General features: G+C 42.9%; 1 protein-coding gene across 3 annotated transcripts in view; it reads left to right on the plus strand.

Moving 5' to 3' along the window:
- The window catches only part of LOC126399582 (zinc finger MIZ domain-containing protein 1-like), a 160,979-nt gene that overhangs the window by 31,167 nt on the left and 104,730 nt on the right, over nucleotides 1-25,082 (plus strand). For 2 of the 3 annotated variants that reach the window (XM_050059650.1, XM_050059652.1), the window contains exon 2: nucleotides 11,639-11,737. The gene's annotated coding sequence lies outside the window, so the exon portion shown is untranslated. The remainder of the gene's footprint in view (nucleotides 1-11,638; nucleotides 11,738-25,082) is intronic. The other variant, XM_050059651.1, reaches the window with a different exon arrangement.

Here is a 25,082-nt window from a genome sequence, read left to right on the forward strand (position 1 = left end):
GCCAGAACTTCTTTCTACTGAAGAAATAGTTCCCATTGGCCCCTTTTTATTTAAGGCAGAGGAGCTACAGGAAGTGAAGTCTTTTGTGCCTTCCTGTTTGCATCTCAACAACGATAAGGCCCTGATCAAAGTACACTTTACCACTAAGTCCCATTAGTTTGGTTAGTGTGAATACTCTGTACTGGCCATACTGGTGGCACGGTGGCGCAGTGGTTAGCATTGTCGCCTCATAGCAAGAAGGTTTCTGATTCGAAAGGTGGGGGAGTCCTCCTGTGCAAGGTTTGCATGTTCTCCCCATGTCAGCATGGGTTTTCTCTGCGTACTCCGGCTTCCTCCCACAGTCCAAAGACATGCAGGTTAATTGGTGACTCTGAATTGTCCGTAGGTGTGAATGTGAGTGTGAATGGTTGTCTTTGTCTATAAGTCAGCCCTGTGATAGTCTGGTGACCTGTTCAAGGTGTACCCCACCTCTCGCCCAGTGTCAGCTGGGATAGAGTCCAGCACTTCCGTGACCCCCAACAGGATAAGCAGTTACGGAGAATGAATAAATGACTTTACCGTACCCATGCATGGTACCTCGATCCGTCAACTTGAAAAGGTGGTCTTGAGTACAGTTCATGTGTACTTGGGTAAGGTTTGCATCAGGTGTGAAAACCAACTGTACCAAAATACAGAAGTGGACCGCTTTTAACGTAATTAGCAGTCAGTGGCGAGACTTTCAAAGGCATTTTTCAGCACCACCAGTCTCCTCCAAAATCTGCATATGCGCACCAATCTTATTCTCTGAACTGCGCGACCATGGGTAATAACGTAGGAAGGTAGACTATATGGTTCTTCTTGACATTTGCAACAAAATATAAACAATAGTAGGCACAATGTGAAGGTCGCCTACAATGTATGGGTGTAGGATCTTGTGATAGGCGCTCTTTTCCGCTCTGTAGCAACAAAACAGAGACAAATGTCACGTAGATGATGACACAAGGGTACTGCGGTACAGAACAATATTACTAATGTGAAGGCTGAGCGCCACGGGAGTGGGGAGTGGGTGCAGTTACACAGACATGGTACAATTTAATTGTACCTAATACGAAAACGCCCTGACAGGCATTTTTGCACGAGGCAACAATGGGCAACTGTGATGTTTAATTGGATTTTGTAACGGAGACCTGCATAGGTGGATCTGCTGAGTGTATGGCTGATAATACTGATATTAGCGAAATATTGTTAAAATATTTGGTAAATTTAGCTGTTTTGTTTCTAACGTTTCTCCCCCAAAATGTTCCTGGGTTCCTCAAAAGGTTCCTGCAATGGAAAAAGGCTGTTTTCTGGCAATTTGGGTGAATTGACTCTGATATAATTAACCAGATGAGGTGTTTAGATGGTAAGACACTTCTTCAAATATCCTTCTCCTCCCACATTTACCCTCCAACAACACCTCCCAATAAAAACCAGCCAGGTATGAGTGCGCCCCCTCTCTGCCCCCTCTTTGCCGCCACATGGCCGGTATTAGCTGATTTCCTAGAGATCACTGGAGGATGCCGTTGGAGCACTTGTGCTCCTCTTTCTCCCTCTCGTTCGCTCTGCGTAGAGTGGCCCGCTTAATGCATTGTAATGGTTGACCATTATTTACGCGGGGGATAAACAAAGAGAAGCGAGGAATTGATGGAGTAATCCACTCTCGTAGTCATTAGGCATTGAGATGGAGGAGCTGGTGGGAGCAGCCTCCTCCTTATGCCTCTCGAGTCGAGCAGCTAATGGAAATGGGACTCATTAAGACACCTTATACTCCGACGCACCCAAGATCATGAGCAATTGCTAATTGATTGTCGTTAGCGCTCTCGCAATGAGACGCTCTGCCTGTTTTCTCATTTGTTATGAACGGCTTTGTTTTCTTCCCCCGTCTCCTTCACTTCATTATTGATGTTGCTGTTTTTCTTTCTCCTCTCCCTTTTGCCTCGAGAGTCTTCTGCAACGCAGTCATCTTAACACTGTTATACCTGGTTAGCTGCAACAATCACAATCCTGAGAAATGCCACGTGGATAATTCGGTGTCAAATCTGAAGTATTGCCTATAATTAGAAGGTAGCAATGTTTTAAAAATCAATATCCTGGTCCTGCTAATGACTGGATGTGCATGGAACACACATGCCATGGGCTTGTGTAGAAAGGCGGATGGAGAAAATGTGCTTGTGCCGACATGGTCACGGTTGAATAGCGGGGAGAGGCAGGTCTCCCTGTGATGCTTTGCTTATTGGCTCTGGAAATTCCTTCCTCTTTCCTCTGGAACCAGCAGATTGTGTTCATCTCAGCCTTTAATCATTTTTTCCCTCCCAATAGTAATGTGATCTCTCTCCTCTCCCTGGATTCCTCTGTGTATATGTCCGCTCCCCACCTTTCTTCCCTCTCATTGCTTTTTCTTTTTCCTTATTACAAGAAGGAGGAAGAAAAGACGAGGGAGGGAGTCGAAGAAAAGGGGCTGAAAATGCAAATACAGGGCCGTGGTTCTTTCTTGTGACAGATCAGGCCTCATTACACCCACCTCTCCTTTTGCAATTGGCTCAGGACGATCTCCCCTCTATTTCTCTCCCTCTCTCCCTTGCTTGTCTCCATTACATTATGAAGTCTTTCACCTCTCGTAAACCCTCCTCTGCTTCGGGGGGCGGTGAAACGGTGAGAACAGCCAGGTGACCAAAGAGGAATCTCTGGCTGCAGGGCACGAGATTTGCTTTGCAGATGAAGCAGGACGGAGTTGGGGAGGTAGGGGGGGGCATCATTTTTATGTCTGTGGTCAGACGGTGCAGCATTTCTTTGCTTTAGCGCTCTGCCAGCAGCCTACACCTCTATCTCTATCTCCCTCGTGGGAGTTGCTACCACCTTCTCGCTCTGATAGGGAAAGACTGGAAACAAAGGAATAAAAATACAGGCGCCCTCTTGGGCTGCTCTCGCTTTTGAAACAAGATATACTGTAGAGAGAGGAGGAGGAGGAGGAGAAATAATATTGAAGACATCAATTCATGTAAGGCTCACATAAGCATCAGCTCATTCCTTTGAAATATAAAAACAGATGTATATAAAGGAACTATCATGGTTTTGGTCATCATATCATTGTGTTCAGTGATGATGGGATGTTAGCTAGGTCGCTATAAGAGCCCTGTGTGGCAGTCCTGTTTACAGACTGACCTTCTTGGTTAACTTTGACCTCTCATACTTACCGTAGTATTGTGCTTGTGGCTTTCCAATGCAAAGAGTGAGGGGTACCGACATTTTGGCAACGTTCACAGAGCAAGCCTTAGTGCTCAATTTGATTTATTGCTCTGATCTGATTTGTTTTTGTTTGGCTGTTCACATTCTTCTTTATATGTGGCCAATATCAGATTCAGTCACGGTCATGAACGTACCTGCATTTGCAAAAGAACAATTACAAAGACTTCACATGTACGGAAGTAAAGCTACCAAAGTTTGTGCTTACGATTACGAAGGCGTTTTGTGAAGCAATGGCTGCTACTTCTGTACGGAGGTGGGTGTGTGGATGCAGAGTCGGACCCAGGAGTGGTGGACTCGTGACACGAATGGCTTTGACGAAACAGATTTCATCCAAAAATTCATAATGTCAGGGGCTACTTTTTACTGCAAGTAAAAGTTGCATTAATTCCGATATGACTGCAAAAATCAGACCTGTATCAGATTTCGGACAACTAAATCGCCCTAAATCAGATTTGTAAAGATCAGATTTGTGCTCTTCACACTGTTATACAATTAAAAAAACAGATCTTAGTCACATATGAGGCAAAAAAAAAAGAATTTGAACCATTTTTGCGTGCCGTCTGAACATGCCCTTCAAATGTGCTCACTATCAGTTGTAGTAGTTGATATATTCTGGTTAAACTGTTGGCTCGTTTACAAGCTATCTGATCATCTGACTGAAGTTGTAGCAATGTTGCTGCATTCACAGATTCATGTATTCTCAGAGTTGGAAACGACTTTAAAAACTCCGAAAAGTAAACTCAAGTTGTGATAAACCTTTGAATTAGCCTTTGAAATTATTCCCATCTAAAAGAGAGGCCTTGTGGGATTCACTTCCTTTAATTGTTCCACTTGTTTAGGCGATCCACAATACAAACAGCTGAAGCTAGAGGGCAAACACATTGGGAAGTTGTGCACAGCAGGAAGTAAATTACCTGCATTTGCATGAATAAGACACATAATTGGAAGTTGCTGTGATGCTGATCCGGTGACGCACAACATGTATACAACTGCACTGTTTTGCACTGGAGTGTGTTCGCCTGTGTGTGCTGTTAAAGGTTATGTGTATGTGTGTGTGAGTGTGAGTGTGTGAGTGTGTGAGGCTCCACATAATTACAGTAGCGGTGGTTAACAAGGCGCCGGCATTTGTGTTAATCAGTAGAGAGTGAAGACCGGGGAGCTAACTGAGCTGGTGTCTCATGCCCTCTAAATGTATCACGCTAAAAACCATTATCTCTAAACCTGTAATCATCACAACAGCACTCATTCACTGCAGCGCAAAGCTTACGTTGATGTTTATAGCTTTGCCCCACCACTACATGTCTAATGTGATCGCTTCATGTGGATGTCCTCAGAGACCAGCAGCATGTGTGTCGGGAACATGTTCAGCCCCTCCTCTGCTAACCTGGATTTGGGTGTCAGTACAGTACAGTACATACAGTACATGCTGGCATTAAAACCTTACAGCTGTAAATTACGAGATTAGGGGATTGCTCGATGAAGGGCTTTACTGTATGTTGGTTTGCAATCACCCAGCCCACTTGTTTAATGTGGAAATGTTGTGACACATGCTGTCTCTTTGTTACTCTGCTGCTCTTGTGTCTACTCTATGACAACTTTCAAGGGCGCAGAGGCAGGTTGCATCTGAAGTTGCCAAAGCCCTGTTTCCACCAAGCAGTACGGTATGGTTCAGTTCAGTTCGGTACGCTTTTTTGTGTAAACTTGTGGATGGTACCAATTCAGCCGTTCTGTACGTCCCCATTTTTGGTCCCCCCTCTGTTGGTGTACCTAGCACACAGATCTGGTACTAAAAGGTGGAGCTGTGAACACTGCAGTCTGTTGATTGGTCAGTAGAGGACGGTCACTCTGCTCAGGGCTGAGTTGTGGCTGGTTTTGAAGCTCATGTAACCACTGTTCATACTGTGGAGAGTTTTATTAGTAAACTGTAACTATAAAATGAAATTATGTTTTGCTGCCTCTTGCAGCAGCTGGAGTCAGAGGAAAAAATAACTTAATTCACTGGGCTGACTGCTGGTGACTTTTAAGGTGGAACGTTAACGTTGTAATGTTACTCATTCATGAGTTGACGATGTGAATCCATCAGCACACCTTAAATTTCACTGTGACAACTTTTGTCTTTTTTGGATGATGTACACTGTTAGTGATGAGTAAATCTTCATGTGTTTAAAATATATCTTAATTTCGGGGCGTCGGTGGCTTAGTGGTAGAGCAGGCGCCCCATGTACAAGGCTGTTGCCGCAGCGGCCCTGGTTCGACTCCAGCCTGTGGCCCTTTGCTGCATGTCTCTCCCTCTCTCTCTCTCCCCCCTTTTACACTTAACTATCCTATCAATTAAAGGCAAAAATGCCCTAAAAAATATCTTTAAAAAAAGTAAAAAAAAAAAAAAAATGTTAATTTCAACCGGACTATGTGAACGGCATATATTCTAATCCTCACTTATAGGGGGAAAAAAGCATAGTGGAGCGTTGTGCCTGTGGCCTCTTTAAAACAGGGGCTTGGGAATGATTACGCACCACTATCACTTTGGAGCATGTCCTCTGCACGTCTATATTGAAAACGATGGATTCGAAGGTGAAAAAAGGGTGGCATGTGTCCTAGTAGTGCCACAAACACAGAACACTGTTATCAGCTATATCAAGTAGTAGTTCTTCCACCACTGACAATGCAATGGAATCCCAGTAAGCATCAATTTGACGATTGTAGGTTAAAAGACATCGAGACATTTCGCTTAAAATCGCGCAAAAATTTAAAAGTTTTTTAGTGGTCTAGGTTGCATATGGTTGCTAATTCAACTGGGTTCTAATAACAGTATTTACATGTGTGGTGTGCCAAGTACCTTAATTCCAATAAAATAACCCAATTAACGTGTTGCATGACAGCTGCAGGTGTCACGTCATTACCGTGTATGTAAACACGCCGCCTGCAAGGGGAAATGATTGCCATCGTGTTTCTACACGGGCCTGTTTTTATCTTCTTAAAATGAAAAACCTGCCTCTCTGCAGAAAATCATTACAAACGACGAGGTTGTCATTCCTACATTTGCTGTTCCAGCGTTCCTTCTTTGACTTCAAGTGTCTTTGTCAGGTGTCTTTTTGAAAAGCAGAGATGCGTATCTCAGTTGATCTTGCATGTCTTGAGCATATCAACAACAGGAAGCAGCCCTGAAGGAGGCGTCGTGATTTTGTGTGCCAGTGGAGCGCTGTTGAGGGAGGTGAATGGGAGGTCAAAAGTTTTAGAGATGGTGTTCGCTGAGGACATAATGGTGTGATTAAAATGGTTCCTTTCCTCTGTTTTTGTCTGCTTTTTAAAACTGCTGATCATTGCTACAAATCTGCCAAACAGTATGTGGTGAAAAGGAAAATTTTGCAGCAGTTTTGTGCAAAAAATGAAGGTCATTTGAAGTGTTTGAGGAAGTATCACTCTCCTATTATTAACGTCACTCAGCAAACAGCATATTAAACTCTACTAACGCACAGCAGCTCTGCATGTTTATGTTTCCGAGCCATTTTATCACCTTAACTCATTGTTTCCCGTTTTTAAATTGAGGCTGAAAACCCCTCTTTAATCCTTTTCCTGTTCCATTTGTTCACCTGCTTCGTGTCCATGTGCATTCAAACCCTACTGTATTTACCAGTTAAAATGCAAATGTGGCCCACTGGGAATAATAGCCCCAAAGAGCTGGCTGGGTGGACGGACAGCCTGTGGCTCTCAAGAGCTTTTCCCACAGCGTTGAGAGCAGAGCCAGGTGAGAGTTTCTCTCCAGGTGTACCTCTCCTGCCATTGTCCAGGCTTAGCGGGTGGCGTCCAGCTCCCACCACCCATCTGACTCACCAGCGGGTTTCATGGCCACTTTGCACAGAATGACTGTTCTTCATGCAGCGAGTAAAACCCGCCGCTGACTGGGGAGGAATGAGTCTGTCCAGCTCCGGTGGCTGCGGCGACAGCGGGGATTTTGACTCCATGAGGACCCAATTAAACCTGGGAGGGCCTCTCTGAAGGAATAATAACAATGATAAATGCACCTCTGTGGCCAGCTTAAGAGAGGCAGGGAGAAATGTTTTATTGTGCTGGCCTGTCTTGACACAATTTACTCCCAGCTTCTGTTTTTTTGCAGTATCAGGAGGTTTAAAATCTCACCTTGTGGATGTGTTTTTTCTGCCTAGGTGAAGCCGGTTGTCATATTTTAAACATTCTGATGACTTTGCTCTATGCAACATCAAACCCTCTCTGCATGTGCTTAAATTTGGCTTTGGATGTAGTGACTTCCTGCCAAAAGTGTGTGTGTGTTGGACTTGCATGTATGGTAAAAGCAGATGTGTGTGTGCACATGATGCGGAATATATTTTTGTTTGTGTGTCAATCCATCAATAAGTCGATTTAAAGAAAGTGTGTCGATTCTGGCCATTAATCAGCTCTTAAAGTCATTTACCAAACATATTTGCCAAATATTTCCTGGCTCCAGCTTCTCATATGTGACTTTTAGGAGTGTGAGAAAATCTTGATACACTTGAGTAAGGCGATGTTATGTTTTGTGATACTGTACCGATTCTCAAAAACACTGTTTTGATTTCAAATTAATGGCTTACATGCAAAGAATTGTGGTAGTGGTTTATTTACTGTTGTGTTTAAACCCCTGACTATTAGATCTGTAGGAGCCAGAGTGTGTATTTGAACCCTCAGTGTTTATTATTCACATTATTTTAGCTGTTCATTCACTTGCGTAGCAGTTTTTAGAGAAAGAGGGTGAGTGTTGGCTCACATATTTTCTGTTCACCGTTATCACATAACGATACCGCAATAACATAATCACAAGATATAATAATTCATCTCATTTTGCTTAAGTTGTTCAGTTATTTGTTTAATTAGTCATCATAAAAATGCAGTGTTGGGCTTCAGCATGGATTTCTTTTAAGAGCCTACTCAGCCTCTTAGCGGCTTTTTTTTCATTGATAGAAGTCGCTACAAAATCCTGTAGTGTTGGAATTTATCTTCAGCCATTTGACTCTTCTACTGCAACATAAAAGCATATCGCCCAGAAAGGGTGCACCGCTACCATTTACAGTTTTCCCTAAAATAAGATTAGCAGAAAATTGCTTTATATTGTCTTGCTTAAGTATCGCAATATCACAATATATTGAATTGTAACCCCTGTATCGTGATACGTATCATATGGCCAGATTATTGCAGATGCACAGCCCCAGTGAATATACCTCTATACAAATTAAATATCTAAACAGACAAAAGGAGCAATTTGGGATTTTTCTCTAAATTAATTTGATAAATTATTTTCAATTGACTTTTTCATTTAAAAAGTATTATTGACCAGTATTAGAAAACATATGTATTTTAATCTTTAAAAACTTGTGCGTACGGGTGTTATATTCTCAAATCATGTTATGATAGAAAAATATTTAACAGGGTTTAACTTTACTGTTGAAATTTTGCAAGTGGGGTCGACATCTACTTGCCCAAAGTCAACTTTCACTTGCCCCAATACAAACTGTTGTATTTTTTAGTGGATATCAAATACTTGTAACAACAAAGACTGAAGTTAATTGTCATGAAAAGACGTCCTCTAATGTCAGCCAACTAAACTCCTGTTTCCAGGATATTTAAAATGCTTGCTCATGCTTCGGCTCATGAACTTTGCCTTTGCAACTTTAAGCTGAAATGAGAAGGAAGCAAGATGGCTCGCTCTGTAGCTACTTCCATCATCAGCTCCAGCAAAAACAATGTGATTAATTCGTTTTCACCATTTGCCCAATTTGCTGGTCTGATGTGGCATTTTACTTGCCCTGGACAATCAGGCAATCCTTATTATGGAGCCTTGTTTAATGTAATGTTTTTTATTTGGGGTTTAGTCTCTTAGAGAAGATTTGTAGTCACTTGAGACTCAAAGTATATTTTCCTCTGTCAGGTGGCAATTCAGAGAAAAACTCCTTTAATTAGATAACAGGCGTCTGTATTTCAGATTTGCACTTTGCCAGCAGTTTGTCAATTACTGCTTGTGGTTTCATACTGCCAGTCAGTCTTTGTCTGGGCGCTCGAGCCTCCTCCTCATCGCGCTGCAGAGCCGTGTTATTGTACTTAAACAAATCAATTCTGTTGCAGTTGAGCTTTTTTTTCCTCCATCCCCCGTCATTATGAACTGTTTGCAGTGCAGAGCACATTGATTTTTCACAGCTCTGGAAAAGCTGTTGATGAATAGCACAGAGGTATCTGGGGAGAATCTGGCTTTAAAAAGGAGGCACCCAGCATCAACCCCTCCTGCTCCTCCTCTCTCTCGACCCATTGAGCCCCCAGCGCTCCTCCACTTTCTCTTTTCAGAAAGCAGCACTTCCAACAGGGGAGAAATGCTGCCTGAAAAATCTTCCAATGATTAAAAAAAAGAGGATTAAAAAAAAAAAAAAAGTGCAAGGCACAAGGGACCGCCTTCTCCTGCTGAATGTGAAAATACACCTTGTGGGTAGACGGTTTTTATATTTGGAGCATTAGCCTTGTCCTGTCAACCAAAGCATGAGCTCAGGAGAAGCTCTGGTTGGGAATAGAAATGGCTCACATGCTGTGTGTCACTAAGCAGACGCCTCGTGAAAGCGATACACTAACAGGATACAGCTATAGACTTAAAGGTAGGGGGGGTTAAAGGAGGGGAGGGGTGGGAAAAACTGGCATTTGTCCCACACTAACACACTCCACACATATATTCACAAAGCAGAGCAAACACCCTTAAAGATCCAGTGCGTAGGATTCAGGGGGATATGTTTGCAGAAATGGAAGATAATATAGTAACTGTTTTTTAAGTGTATAATTACCTGAAAATGAGATTGAGAAACATCTTCATTCATTTTTTTACTGTCTTAAACCACCAATTCTGATGTTTCGGAGAGGAAGAAACCTCTGCCGATAATTCGGCTCCTGGTCAAAACCTCTTGAATGTCCAGATCTTAAGTTATCAGAGTAAAAGATGAGCACATATTATCACATCGCTGCATTGCTTTATTCAGTGTTTTCACTGTTTACATCATCGGGTCTGTTTGTTTTGGAAAGGAAGACACCTCCGCGGATAATTCAGCTCCTGGTAAAAACCACCTGAACAATGAAATCTGAGGGAATTCTAACCGGGAGTTCACACTTAGCACATGTGACAAGTTTAATTTCACTGTTTGGTGCCACTAAATCTTCCCCAGTGCTCCTTCAAGACATTTTTATCCTTCCTTTCCTCCAACCATCTCAGTCAGCTCCTTGAAATGTTCACAGTTCAACATTTGAACAATGGACTTCTTCTTCGCCTCCTCCTCTTTGAACAAAGGAGAGGGTTCAAGGAAAAATTTAATGCAGGACATGAGCAAAGAAAAAGGCCTGTTATTGTTACTCTTTCACCTGCCGAGAGTCCTGCTACCTCAAAAGCAGACTATCTTTAAGTACTACCTTAACCTCCAGTCAGAGAGGGGTCAAGGACTTTAATTTGGCCGACACTGTACCCTCTCATGAAGACCTGAATCATATCATCCAACTTCCAAATTTGACTTGTTTCTTTGGGTCTTGTGGAACTTCAAAATAAAGTTACAACACTCATGGTCTCAGACAGGGATCAGTGGTGGACTTATTACAAATATAAATATTCAAAGTGTTTTTTGTTTGCTTATTCGCTCTCAGAAGCACGCATGATTTGTGGGAAGATAACATGCTTGAATCCAGGCTGTTCTTATTATGCTCATAATTATATACACTCACAATGATTAATTCACTAAGGAAAATTAAGTCTGTGTACTCACGTGCTTCGGCGAACATAGATAAGACAAGATTATAAACTGTGTGGCCCTTAAGTAAAATTTTCTCTTTATTTTCTGGGTTATTGTATTAGGTCCTTAACTGGCTTATATGTAATGGTTTCCCACACTTTGGTTATCACCTTTTGAACTTCAGCAGTAACTAATGTGGTCATTTTTAAGGGTCTGAATGTCACTGGGTGAAGATGCTTCGAGCAGGCTAAGTGCAAAGCTGAAATGAAGGCCCCTCTTAATAGGCTTATCTGTCAATCGGGAGTGAATTGTGAACGCGCCATGGCAGTGAACTTACTCCGCGGTGGATGTTTATGATACCATACTGATCATCGGTTGCTCTTTTGATTCGTCCTTCATGGGCACGAGAGCGTGAAGGAGCTTATCCGTGCGGGGAAGAAGTGTATCACGTTAAGCGCAGATGGGAGCCACTCAGAGCCCAGAGGAATCTGTGAGGAGCGAAATCATCGAGAGGGCTTGATTTTCAGGAAAAATAAAATGCAAATGTAATAATTCAGTGTTTGGAGATTGGTGGATAATGCAGCGGTGATTGATGTATTTTTTTTCCCCCTCCTCTGATTTCTCTCGGGCAGAAGACGTGAGGCGCTGAAGTGTTTCTCCTCCTGGTGTGTGAATGGGTGGGGGGGTCCTCCGTGGTGAGAATCAAAGATCAAGGATTGAAGTCAACACAGGTGAGTCTTTTTATTTCTTACATGATGGGATCTGCAGAGCCCAGCAGGTGTGAGGTAAATTTGGCGTGTGTGGCGTGTGATTAGCAATGTATGCTCTTAAATTAGCGTTACTGTAGAAACTGGAGGTACAGGTTGTTAGCGGCAGGCGGGCAGCTGTGTTTTGGTGATGAGGTGAATTTGATGCCAATATTGCTAATATTATTAGGTTGTCACATTCATTTAGTTTGTCTTCTACTCCCTGATACAGTTGTGATGCAACATGTGGCTTCTATCATTTGTGTACGTAGAGCTTAGTCACATTAGCATTTCAAAGGGGGTAAATCTTCTACATCAGGTTCAAATGTGATGAACTTGGACATGGAAATTTGCTCCGTTGTCCAGTAGCAACCTTCGACAGCGCAGAGCTTTTTAAAGCAATGAAGCCGAAGAGTCCAAAACACAAGAAGGTTTAAAAGAGAAGAAGTCACGGCAGAATATTACGTCATATCTTTGGGGTTCTTTCTATATAAAAACCTTCTATTGTATATCAGCTGCCGTCCATTCGAGGGTACCGAAAGGTTCTGTCTAGCCAAATGCGCCCAAAGAGGCTAAAAAACGTACGCCCAAAAATCCCTTTATGTCTTGCACCGTTTGCTGTAACCATCCAACATTATAGCTCCAGTTACACTGAGCATATGTAATACCCCGTAGCTCCCATGGGGTCAAAGAGTGTGTCCAAGCCTTCTTCATAAACATGTAGCTGTGTTGTACCCACTTTATTTACCCCTCCTCTGATGATGTGTAAACATATTTATAAAAGGAGGATGATTTGAAGACAGTTATGAGACAGGCTGTGGGGAATAACCTTGTTGTTTCGTTAGCGACCAAGCTAAGTAGCTTGATTGCTGGTTGTTAGCAAGCTAGCTGAGAGTGCATCGATAACTCTTTTTTGATGAATTGTCCTGAAAACAATATGCCCAGGTGGAGTGAACGGCACAATAGAGTGAAAATAAGAAGAATCTCGGAAAGCTACTGTGGCCAACGTTGCCAGATGTACGATTTACGAATGTACGAATTATTGTATTTATACAAAAATTTTGCCGCACGATGTCCAATCAGTGATTCCAAGAAGTGCCATAATGTACAATAATTGACCATTTTGTGGCACTTGCAATTAGTAGTTGGTTTTGATCTGCGCTGTCTCACTTTAATTCTTTCAACATGATTGAGATAGCAAAACACGGACGCTACGTCTGTGTTTACGCACTTCTTTTCAAACACTTCTTTCTAGCTAATCATGCTTGGTGTAGGCTATGATGAACGTTTCTTGTGAGCATGGTTGTCGCTCTGGAGCTTGGACTTTCTCGCTAAGGTATGATGTTCCAATTGAGTTGTTTCGAATGCTCCGATAAGTTCAGATATTTATTTAATTAGCTTATCTTATGGCCTTAACTGTTTATATATGGACAGGCCTCCAGTTGAGCTGTCTTACGATTTAATTTTGTAATAGAAGGCTATTACAAAAACTTTTAGACGGATGGACTTATGGACTCATACCCCCTTCCACGCATCATAGCCATGTCAGCTTGCTTTAAAAAAACATTGTGGGATTTGTAGGCGTGTCACAAAGTCTTTTGAATACGTGTTTTGTAAAATTACACATTTATGTCCATTTGTTCACAATAATTTTACTCAAATTACGATAACTTTAAGCTTGTGGTACCATAGTTTAATATTTCCCATCTGATTGAGGCTAAAGTGTTAGCCATCTCTAGCACAACCTGTTTCATGAGAAAGAGCTGGTGACAACATTCTTACTTATCTTTATGATGTGTGGATTTGAGAGCAAGAATTACAAATTTCTGTGAAAGAATTAAATAATATGAGAGCACTAATTCATTCATTGTGCCCCTCTGCTACTTAGCGGCTCTGTAACGACTGTCTTAATTACCGGTGATGTTGCCTTCACTGGAATTAAACCAAGCTTGTTACTGAAAACAGATATCCACCTCCCCTGTCGCTACAGTTGATTTAAAGACTACAACTTTGTTTGCTCGGACATGCTCTGTCCTCCACTGTGCTTGGGTGTCTTTGGTAAACATTTGATGGCAGCGGTTTGTGTGTGGCCAGCGTCGGCTTACCCTCGCACAGCATGTTGATTTCATTAGGATCTCCTGGGGGGACTCTGAGTAACAAAGTGCTGTGATGTTGCGTGTGTTTATAGGGTTTTTTTTGGCTGCATCTAAGTCCATATGCAGTATGATGAATGTGTACACACAAACACACACACACACACACACACACACACACATAAGGTCATGGCTATCCTGCTCACCAGCGAGCCACCAGTTCATCCTTATGCAATGTGTGGCTCAGTGTACGTTCCACTGAAAGAGAGAATTATGTGGTGGAAAGGGAATGTAATTGGTTCGTCCACTGTATTATACAATACAGCTATGGCTTCATGGATTAGGAATTGGGACATCCAGCACACACACACACACACACACACACACACTAAATAGATAAGAGTGGTTAATCTTGATTAGAGCAGTGTGAATGCTGAGAAATACGGTGCCCTGACAAACATCTGCCCGCCACACAGCTGAGTGGGATAAACCAAAGTGATTATTGTGGAAATGTCAGGCGAGGTAGACAGTGAGAGCAAGTGGAACGAGGGAGGGATACGACACAAACAGGGACATGACACGAGTGCTTCACAGTCAGTACTCTTCTCTCCCTCACTCTCAATGACAGATTTTCCCCTCTCGCTGTCGATGTGAGGTTGCCTTTGCGGAGGGGAAATGTAGCTGTGGATTGATGGAGAGGCTGCAGTGGAAGAGAAATAGCAGCAGTATCAAGTAGAGAAGTGTGAGCTCTGAGGGTGATAGCCAAAAATGATTTCTAGTACAGCTGCAACTATTAGTGGATAAGTCAATTGGCAACTATTTTGTTAATCAAATAATCGTTTTAGGGTTTTTTTAAGCAGAAACGTCAAATATTTGCTGGTTTCATGCTTCTTAAATGCAGAGGTGTGGACTCGAGTCACACAATTTGACTTGAGACAGACTTGAGTTACAAATTCAATGACTTTTTTTAAAAATATGTTTTTTTTGGGTATTTTTGCCTTTAATGGATAGGACAGCTAAGTGTGAAAGGAGGAGAGAGAGGGGGATGACATGCAGCAAAGGGCCACAGGCTGGACTCGAACCCGGGCCGCTGCGGCAACAGCCTTGTATATGGGGCGCCTGCTCTACCGCTAAGCCACCAACGCCCCACAAATTCAATGACTTTAAACTGTCATTTAGTCATTCATTCTCCCTAACCGCTTATCCTGTTAGGGGTCTCGTGGCTGTGCTGGAGCCTATTCCAGCTGACATTGAGCGAGAGGCAGGGTACACCCTGGACAGGTCACCAGACTATCACAGGGCTGGCACATAGAGACAGACAACCATTCACACTCACATTCACACCTACGGACAATTTAGAGTCACCAGTTAACCTGGACTGTGGGAGGAAGCCGGAGTAGCCTGAGAAAACCCACACTGGCACGGGGGGACCTGGAAAATCCACACTGGAGGGACTTTAGACTTAACTTGAGGAAATCGAAAAAGACTTGTAACTCGTCTTTTCTTTTAAAACACTTGATACCCTCCCAAAAACAAAGATTCAAACGTATGTTATTTAAAAAGTGTGCAACAGATGAGTTTGTTTCCTTTTGTTTCTTTAATCAACTAACATTAATGCTTCTTGAAGAGGTGGTCTCGGTCTGGTTACAAACGAACTCTGGTGCGGTTCGTTTGTGGTGAGAACGTGTTCCGACCTCGATCTGAACCAACTGCAGTCGCATGACACATTGTTTGGGTTAAACATGAGCATGTTACAGTCCTGGAGGATTATTAATGTGCACCTCCTCCTGTACTGCCTTAATATGCACATTCAGCACATCCAATGCATCAAAACATTGTTTTCTAGTTGGAGCCGCGCCTCGTTTTCAAACTGTATGGTTTGACTAAAATGAACAATGACAGCAATATAGTCCACGATGAGCAGCGCTAAAATCAACCTGCGTAGTTGTCCCTCCATTGTGACATTAGAAAGTGTCACATTTATCTTGCAAGTGTACTCTTCTTCAACATTTTGTTTGCTTCCAGGATTTTTCCCACATGGAAATTCTGACCAATCAAGAGCAGCTTTCTTGCGCAAAGCATTTTATCTTGTCTGTAAATGCTGCCATGAGAACATGAACCAACTCTAAGAAATTATGCAACTTAGTGACAAAATGAGTCCCTGATTCAGACCAAAGCAAGACAACTCTACCCCCTGAGTCCCACCTCTGCTTAAATGTGAGACTTTAATGCTTTATCTTGTCACACATGATAATAAGCTTTGGATGTTTGGACTGTTGGATTTATAAAACCCACCATCTGAAGACAAGGACTATGCGTATCTGACATTGTATTGACAAAACGTTTAATCCATTAATTGAGAAAATAATAGGCAGATTAGTCTATAATGAAAATAAGTTAGTCAGTTGCAGCTCTAGTCTCCAGAAATTAAATATGTGTACGGCTGTGACTAATGATTATTTGTCTTCATTTGTTAGTCTCTGTTATTTCTGTTGATAAAATGCCAGGAGAACAAGGTGACAGCTTCAAATTGCTTGTTTTATCTGACAAATATGTGAAGCAATGATCATAATGAAAGGCTTTAAATGACTTTAACAACTGTTGAAATTGTTTGCAGCAATCAGCTAATCTAGCCCTAACTAGTTGTGGCACCAACATTTCAGTTCGTTGCTGTCTGAAGGTTGCCAGGTTGGTCTTTCTGTCTGTTGCGCCAGCGTAATGAATAATTGCTTTCCTCTGTGAAATGTAAGGGGTGCAGACATTCTGTTAACCTCGCTAAAGGAAAAAAAAAGGAGTGGAAAAAAAATCCCCTTCCTGTCAGTGGTCTCTCTTTCTTTCTGTTCTTGTGAGATCTGGAACTGATAAGTGTGAGGCCTCTGGTAACTGAACAGGAAGGATAGAGGGCCTGGCCTCCGAGCCCCTGCCTCTGCACACATGTCCACCTCCCCTGCACAGGCAAACAAAGAGAGCGGAGCCTGCCTCTTAACTTCAGGTTTCAAAACATTCAAGCCTATTAGATGGATTATTATCACTCGCTGTAGTGAACTCTTGTGCTGAAGAGATTTCTGTTGAATAAAATAACAGGGAGGCATTTTGATAAAATAGACCTTGGCTAAATGAATGCTTCGCGGCGGCTTCACACCCCGGCGCAATCACAACTCCCTTGTTCCACTGACCAGTGTTGAGTCAAGTGGAAGTACTTTATTAAACAAGCACATGGCAGAGCGGTGAGAGTTTAACATTAAGCCCGAACACCCAGAGGTCTAAATGACAAGCTGTTAAACTGATAACTGTGATGGGGCTGTTGTAGTGTCTATACATAGATGTTTCCTGAAGCAGGTGCTTTAAGTTTCACACTCGAAATGTGACATTTGTTGGAATAAGCTGTTGTAAAAAAGGTTGAAGGATCCGTTTTGTGAGCTCCACGGTGCGTGAGTTGCCATTAGAACAAAAAGTTATGAGGAACTACTTTGAGCTTGTCGTGCAAACAGAAGAGACAAGACAACATTTGTTGAGTATTTACTGCTTAAAAAACAGACAGGCTATCTGTAACTTTAGGGCGATAAACAGCAGATTCCCCAAAGTTAGTGGAAGATCAAAGCACCTGGAAAGGAAGAAATAGATCTGTAATCTTTGTAATGATACTCTTCTAGGGCACCATGACTTTTTCATATGTAAAAATCTGATTCTACTTAAAACAGGTTTCACCCAAGTATGATTCAAACCATCTATCCATGTTAATATTGCTGTCACAGTCACATAAGTCAGAAGTTCTATATAAACTAGGGCCTTCCTTATGTCTTACAGTAAGGCACTCCACACCATGTTAACGTGGTCTTGGGCTTTTTAATTGCAATTAGAGGTCATCTACATAAATACATTCTCATTTTATAATGGCATTTTAAACTGAAAATGATCTCCGTACACAAGCGTTTTAGCACCATTTCAAAAGTAATCTTCGTCCATACTAACACACCTGAAAAAGTATATCACGTGTCAATTCACATACACTGGAAATGCATGTGCCGCCGTGAACAGGAAGCAGATTGTCTACTTTGCAGTTGGTTGCTTAGTTACATAGTTATAACCTGAACAAAACCTTAAGCCCTAAACCTAACCACCAAGGGGGCGCTACATTAACAGGATGGACACACTATTCGACAAGGGAACACATTTTGATATAACACCAATAGCATTATCCATCCCCAGAGGATGGGGAGCCTTGTGATCTGTAATGGAGCCGAATTTTGTAACGTTGCCTTTTTTAAATGTTGCTGTTGTCCCTGGTTTCCTATGAGAAGAGGAAAAGTTTGCTAGCTGCTAGGCTAATTTATACAATGTAAAATGCCTTAAGCTTGTGCTAAAAACATTAGCATGTTATATTTGTTTGGAAAACATGTTTAGTATAAGACAGTTGTTTTTTCAGTGAATTTTGCGAGTTGTAATGGAGGTGAATTTTGTAACGTTACCTTAGTTAAATGTTGCCGTTGTCCCTGGTTTCCTATGAGAGGAGGAAAAGTTCGCTAGCTGCTAGGCTAATTTATACAATGTAAAATGCCATAGGCTTGTGCTAAAAGCGTTAGCATGTTGTATTTGTGGGGAAAATGTGTCCAGATAAAGACAAGTGTTTGTCTGTGAATGCTGCGAGTTATAGTGAAGCCGATTTGTGTACTTGTGTTTGAAATTGTCTCTATTAAGCCATGTTTAATGTGTGTTTAATGTGTGTTTTGAATCAAGTAAACTTCACAGCACTTCACAGAACCCTCTGCTGCTCACTAGTGCTTTGGAGGTGTAACTGCAGAGTGACACAGACACACCGCTGCACAAGTATAAATGCTCACAACGGCATTGGCGACATGCGCAGGCTACGGCGTAGAGTCTGCCACACAACTATAAATCCCACTTAAAAGGGGGTAAGCAGCAATTTTAAAGGTCTCTGTCACAGGGATTCTAAAACACTGGAGTACTGTGGACAGTAGGTGTAAACAACAATGGATATGTGTTTTAAAATGGAATAGTATCAGTGTGGGTGAAAACTAAATAATCAATCGTTAGAAAGGTTAGCACGTCCTTGCATTCTAGTGCACAATATTCCTGTAGATGTTGTATTTAAGTGTCTAAAAGCATTCTGAGAAATGCAGGAACTCACTTTACTCTAATAATTGCACAGGTTGTGTAAAAGTGGCCACAATAAAAAGTAAATACAAACCACTCTATCACAGTAAATACCCTGTGGAATGATTCAAACAACTTATATTGATGGCGTGTTAACAGAGAACAATTATCTATGGGTTTTGACCTTGAAGCTTTTGTGTCGCCCTGAACAAGATGGTGCAGCGGACTATTAACTCAGTGGTTCATCATTGATGTGTAGCAGATGAAAGGAAGGATGATTTTCCTGTACGCGACTGGCTGAGTAACCAGCCATGACAAGATAGCACTCGAGCCAGGTTGCTTTTTCACAACCTCTTTGAGATCCATTGATTATCAGATCTGTCTGGGTTTTCATCAGTACTTAACGTTCATGTGGAATTTCCAACCTCCTCACAATACCTTTAGTTGAAAAGCAACTCGGGGAATCTGAGGCGTATCTTTTTACAGGGCTGAGACTGTGGCGGAGATGTTCTGTAAGGTGGTATCCTTCCCATGAGAGAATGCGAGATAACGTGCCAGGGTGACAGCTGAATTATTAGCCCATTAGTCACCGGAGAGAGAAGGAGGTGGACGAACATGGCATCCATCAAGAAAGCGCCTCTTTTTTTTGCAGATAGCCTCCCCTAACTGCCGCCCAGGAATCTTGTAAGTCTCTCCCACTGATGTAGGAGCTGGAGGGCCGGGGTCAGAGAGCAGAGCCGGAGCTCTCCCGGTGCTCTGCTGCTGCTGCTGATGACCCGGCCGCCTGTCCTAGGAACAGAGCAGCATAACACAGAGGCAGAACTCAGTGTACTGAACTAAAAATAGCTGTGGCGTCACCCCCTCTTTCCCGTAGTCACACACAAGCGTAGACGGACACGCTCGTGCTCGTACGTGCACCTCGAACCAGCGTGGGCGCGGGCCTTCAGAGGCAATCGCAACCGCTGGTGATAGTCAGTGACATGCCAGAGCGTGTTTGATTGACAGGGTGACTGCGGTGGTACAAAGTGTCGGTGTACTCGGGACAGATGTTCTCCGCAGCCCGCTCTGATGGTCTGAGTTGATGTACAGCAGGAGGAAGCCATTAAGCAACACTTGGCTCCGAGATGAACTTCCCCACTGCTTTGTGACCCTGTTGAATCTCTGAGCCTCCTTTACATCTCATGTGTCTTTGTATCCGCCACCAGCCTGGCTCCAGTCAGACAAAGACACTGTAAAGAAGAGTATTTAACAAACGGTGTAGCGCTTGCTTCCTTTTGATGCAAAATTAAAGCCGATATCCCTTTGACATGCCGTCCACGGATAACTTGTCAATTTCCTGCTCGTGATGAATAGCCTGAATATGCCACGCTTCATAAGCCAACATATTAATTAATGGCATGGTGTAAATTGTTTAAAGAACACTTGGCATTGAGATGCTGTTGGCTTGTGAATGGTCTACCTCAATGCTGCTTCTTGAAATACGACCACATTAACAAGCCTTTTTTTCCCAGCCTGATGCTACCATATTATTTCTCTCTGTCAGTGAGAGCAGTTACTGTGGTCTCATTAGCTCTGCTACACTCTTGTTGTAGAATATAACCAAGACCCAACAAGCTTGACTTGACTCCACTCAGCTTCGGCTAAATGTTCTATTTGTAATATGTCTGCGTAAAAGTTAATGAAATGATGATAGTGGCAGAGCTGCAGGGCCCTGAATTAGTCCATCAGCTGATCTGACTGCCATTCAAGTGGCCCACTTTAAACATTTATTTACAGCAGGAGGACAAACACAGTCTAAGCTTAGATCCTTGTTTAAGTTCAAACCTTGTCAGCCTTTTAACAGAACTATTGAGCAGTATATGACGTAGTTAAAGGTCCAGTGTGTAGGATTTAGAGGGTTAAATTGTCAGAATTGGTGTATAGTATACTAAGTATGTTTTCTTTAGTGTATAATCACCTGAAAATAACAATGGTTGTGTTTTCGTCGCCTTAGAATGAGCTGCTTATATCTACATAGGGAGCTGGTCCTTGTCCTCAGAATCTGCCATGTTGCACCGCCATGTTTTTACAGTAGCCCAGAACGGACAAATTAAACACTGGCTCTGCCTCTGTGGATCTTCGCATCCTGATCAAAACTTCCTGAATATCTGGATCTTAAGTTACCAGAGAAAACGAATGGAAAAACCAAACTCTGTCTCTAGATGGGTCCATTTGCATTTTCGCATTGGCCACCACAGTTAAAAGCCCCTCTGCAACAAGCCGAACAGCTTTGGAAAAACACTGTTTTTTAATGTGAAACTGCTTTGTTCCGTGTTTTTAGCTGTTTAAATAATTGGATCTGTTTGTTTTGGAGAGGAAGAGACCTTTGTGGATAATTCGGCTCCCGGTAAAAACCTCCAGAACATCTGGATCTTAAGTTATCAGAGAAAAAAGGTGAGCACACATCAGCAGATCCTGGGCTAGTGGCCCATCTGCAGTGAACTGAACAGCTTAGGAGAAACACCAATTTGTAATGGTAGACTGCTTTATTCAGCATTTTTGCAGGGTTTAATCACCTGGTCTGTTTGTTTCGGAGAGGAAGAGACCTTTGTGGATAATTCGGCTCCCAGTAACAACCCCCTGAACGTTTGGATATTAAGTTATCGAGAAAAAAGGTGAGCATACATTAGCAGATGCTGGGCTAGTGGCCCATCTGCAATGAACTGAACAGTGTAGGAAACACCAATTAATGATGTGAGACTGCTTTATTCAGCATTTTTACCAGTTTTCATCACCTGGTCTGTTTGTTTCGGAGAGGAAGAGACCTTTGTGGATAATTCGGCTCCTGGTAAAAACCTTTTGGATGATTAACACTGAAGGAATTCTAACCGGGAGCCCATGCTTGGTACACTGGAGAAATTTCAGCTGGTTGCAATCTGCTGTCCTCGCCATTTAATGCCACTAAATCCTACACACTGCTCCTTTAAAGTGACTATAATCAATGCTTTTCTAATGACAATGTATTAAATGACAATATGAGAATATGAGAGTAGTCTCAATCTTCTCATCTAACTCTTAGGAAGAAAGTGCATCTCCCAAAATGTCTTATATTCCTTTAAACCTCACTCCACCTCTACCAGCTACAGATACTCACGAATTCATTTACAAATAACTGATATAATTATATTTACTTAAGTAAGGATCTGAAACTGATCCACAGCCCTTAGATATTCATCCACTGAGAATAAAAAAAACATGTTCTAGTATTTACAGATATGATATACAACACTTTGTGACCTTAAAAAACGGTGAAATTAATTTCGGAGGCTTTGATATAAAATATGGCAGATATTTATCTCTTCAGGCTGTGTAGCGTGATTGAGTGTCACACAATGAAGTCGGATCTTTCTGAAAGCTCAGGAATTCGTGGCAGACAGGCTGATAGTCATCAATTTGAGACTTGTTTGGTAATTTTTGGGATCAAAGGCGATGATGAGGATGATGATACTGATGCTAATCCCACTGAAGGGGATGATTGAGTCATCAAGGCAAAACAGCTGTCTTATGTGCCGCCTCCAACCCCCCCCCCCCCCCCCCCCCCCCCTCCACACCCCCCCACCCCCACTAATGGCTGATGATGATGGTAGCAGAGTGTAAGTGAGTGCAATTGACAGCGGAGTTGGAGCTTCCTTGGGGAGGGAGGGAGTAAGGCTGAATCTGAGTGGAGGGAAGCAGGCAGCAGGGTGGCCATGAAACATTCATGCACCTGGGGACTCTTTGCGTAAGGAGAGCAAGCTGAGCCAGTAATGAAGTAAAGAGCAGAGGACTTTTAATGGCTCTGTTTGTCCTTTTTATGAGATTAGCTTTGGTCTGGCTTCTTATATAAATTGCATTAAAAGCCTAATTGCATACAATGATTTAGTGGAAAAAAAGGGCCCTGCCCGCCGCAGTGCCTCGTAGAAAATATTACTTACATTTGGAATAATCTAATTGTGGTTAGCTGCAAGATAATTGGTACCACAGGTGTGCGGCTGGTTATAGCTCAGAGCCGGACGGCAGAAGGTGAGTTATTCCCAGCCCTCGGCCCCTCTGCCCCGCACTGTTGACATGACAACGGAGCACCAAATGCGGCCATCCCCAGTTGTGCCGGCGGAACAGTTGTCCCTCCTAAACTCATCCCGCCCAGCGGCTGCGAGCTCGCGTAGGGACAGAAAAGGCGAGAGAGAGGAGCAGAGGAATGGCAAGATGAAGAGCAGAAGAAGGGAGAAGCAATATTTAGACAGCTGCACGTGTATCGCTGTCAGAGGAGGAGGGGAGGGATATTTTGGTGTCCTCAGCGAGGCCTCAGACAAACTCCCGCTGCAGTATTGATGTCACTGCGCCCTCCTGACAGCAGACTGTAAATCACAAGTCGCAGTCGTCCATAGATTTATAAACACCTGCTACATACGGCAGTATATTATCTGGACTGAGTAAAACTTGTTCAAACGTGTTTTTAAATTCATCCTTTAACCTACCCGAGAGGTCACTGTCAATGTCTCTGTTCTCAGTCCTGACTGGCAAGACGCAGTACAGTAACGGTGGTTGTGCGCTGGTCACATGTCTGCGGTCCTGTGCTAGACTGGCCCTGTGCCTTGAGGTGGTGGATGGCAGCTGACTGCTCTGATTCACTGGGAACTCGACTCATGCGTTTTGTGCCTCACAATGGACTGACTCATGAGGGAGTCGACGCCGGGCTTGTTCAGTGTCCATCTCTCAGCCGTTTTACTGGAACTTTCTGTTTGACTCCTTTGTTGCCTCTGTGTTTTGATGGAGACAGTGGTCTTTTCTTATTGCTGTGTATTTTTCTGTATTGTTCCCCCTTTTTTTTCATTCCAGTGGGAACGGTCAGTTTCCCTCCCATACTCACTCTGTGTTTTCTTGTTGCTGTAAACTCTCACACTGCAGTCTTGGTAGGGTGAGGACTGTAAGTCAGTTGGTAGCAGCTTCATTTCACCTGATATGCACCCACATTTGACTCCCACTCAACACAGTTACCCCCTTCGACCTGTAGGATTCGCTTATGATCCCTCACTGGCTTCCCAGGGAACACTACCAGTTGTGTTAAGCTGTAAGGAAACAAAAATCATGCCAGTCCAGTTTTAATGATACATTTACACATGCTAAAACAGTCGACAGGGTTAATGCTGTACAGCAGTGGTTCTCAAAGTGGGTCTAGTGACACCCTACGCTCCAAGGGTGAGTTCAGATTTCTTGAAGTGGGGTTGTGTGAGGTACTTCTCCGTAGTCAGTGTATTATCTATAGTAGATGGCAGTCAGCATGGCCCCAGTTCGGAGAAGAAGGCATGAGTATCACCACAGAAGCAAAGCAATGTACTGCTTTGGACGGCAGCAGCAAAACATATTTTAGCCGCCTCAGAAAATTCAGTATCAGCCTAAGTGTAGGCTATATTTTAGATAATTTCACTGCTTTACCTTGCTGTAAGACAGCCCTTTCTAACGGGGAACTGAAGCCCTCATGTTTATCTATGCTCTCTCTTAAAACCACCAGACTCCATTGACAAAATTTAACCTCACAGAACACAGGAGTTGTTGGTCTACCGCTGCCTCAATTGGTTAGTTTGTTGGTGTCCGGGTGTTTGAAAAGGTTAGTTTGGATTCACCAACGTCACACAATATCACAAACAAACTGATGATTTAGGAAGCAGTAGACCAATAACTCCTGTGTTCTGTGAGGTAAAATTACTGTTTTTGTCAATGGAGTCTGGTGGTTTCAAAGAGAGTAACAGGTTCAGCAGCTTCAGCTCCCTGTCAGAAAAGAATGTCTGACAGCAAGGTAAAATAAAGAGCCTGGTCTCACTCAGAAGTCGTCGAAATCCAGCGCTTGGGCTTGTGGCGTCAGAAACCAACGAAAAAAGCCATCCTTTAACGTCGGTATAAGTGGCCAGTTGCCGTTATAGTCTAACAGCGCCCGGCGGAGTCAGGGGGAAACGCAGCAGGACAAGGACAAAAGTTAAGGTGGCGAAAGACCAAGTGACGCGGGCAGGAGGGGTGGTGGATGGGTCCAACAAACCAGGACTTTCACCCGAAAGACTGGTGTTCATGTCCCATAAGATTCTAAAGACAACAACCCCACCTTAATA

This window comes from Epinephelus moara, chromosome 13, assembly GCF_006386435.1.
Source record: "Epinephelus moara isolate mb chromosome 13, YSFRI_EMoa_1.0, whole genome shotgun sequence".
Taxonomy (NCBI): domain Eukaryota; kingdom Metazoa; phylum Chordata; class Actinopteri; order Perciformes; family Serranidae; genus Epinephelus; species Epinephelus moara.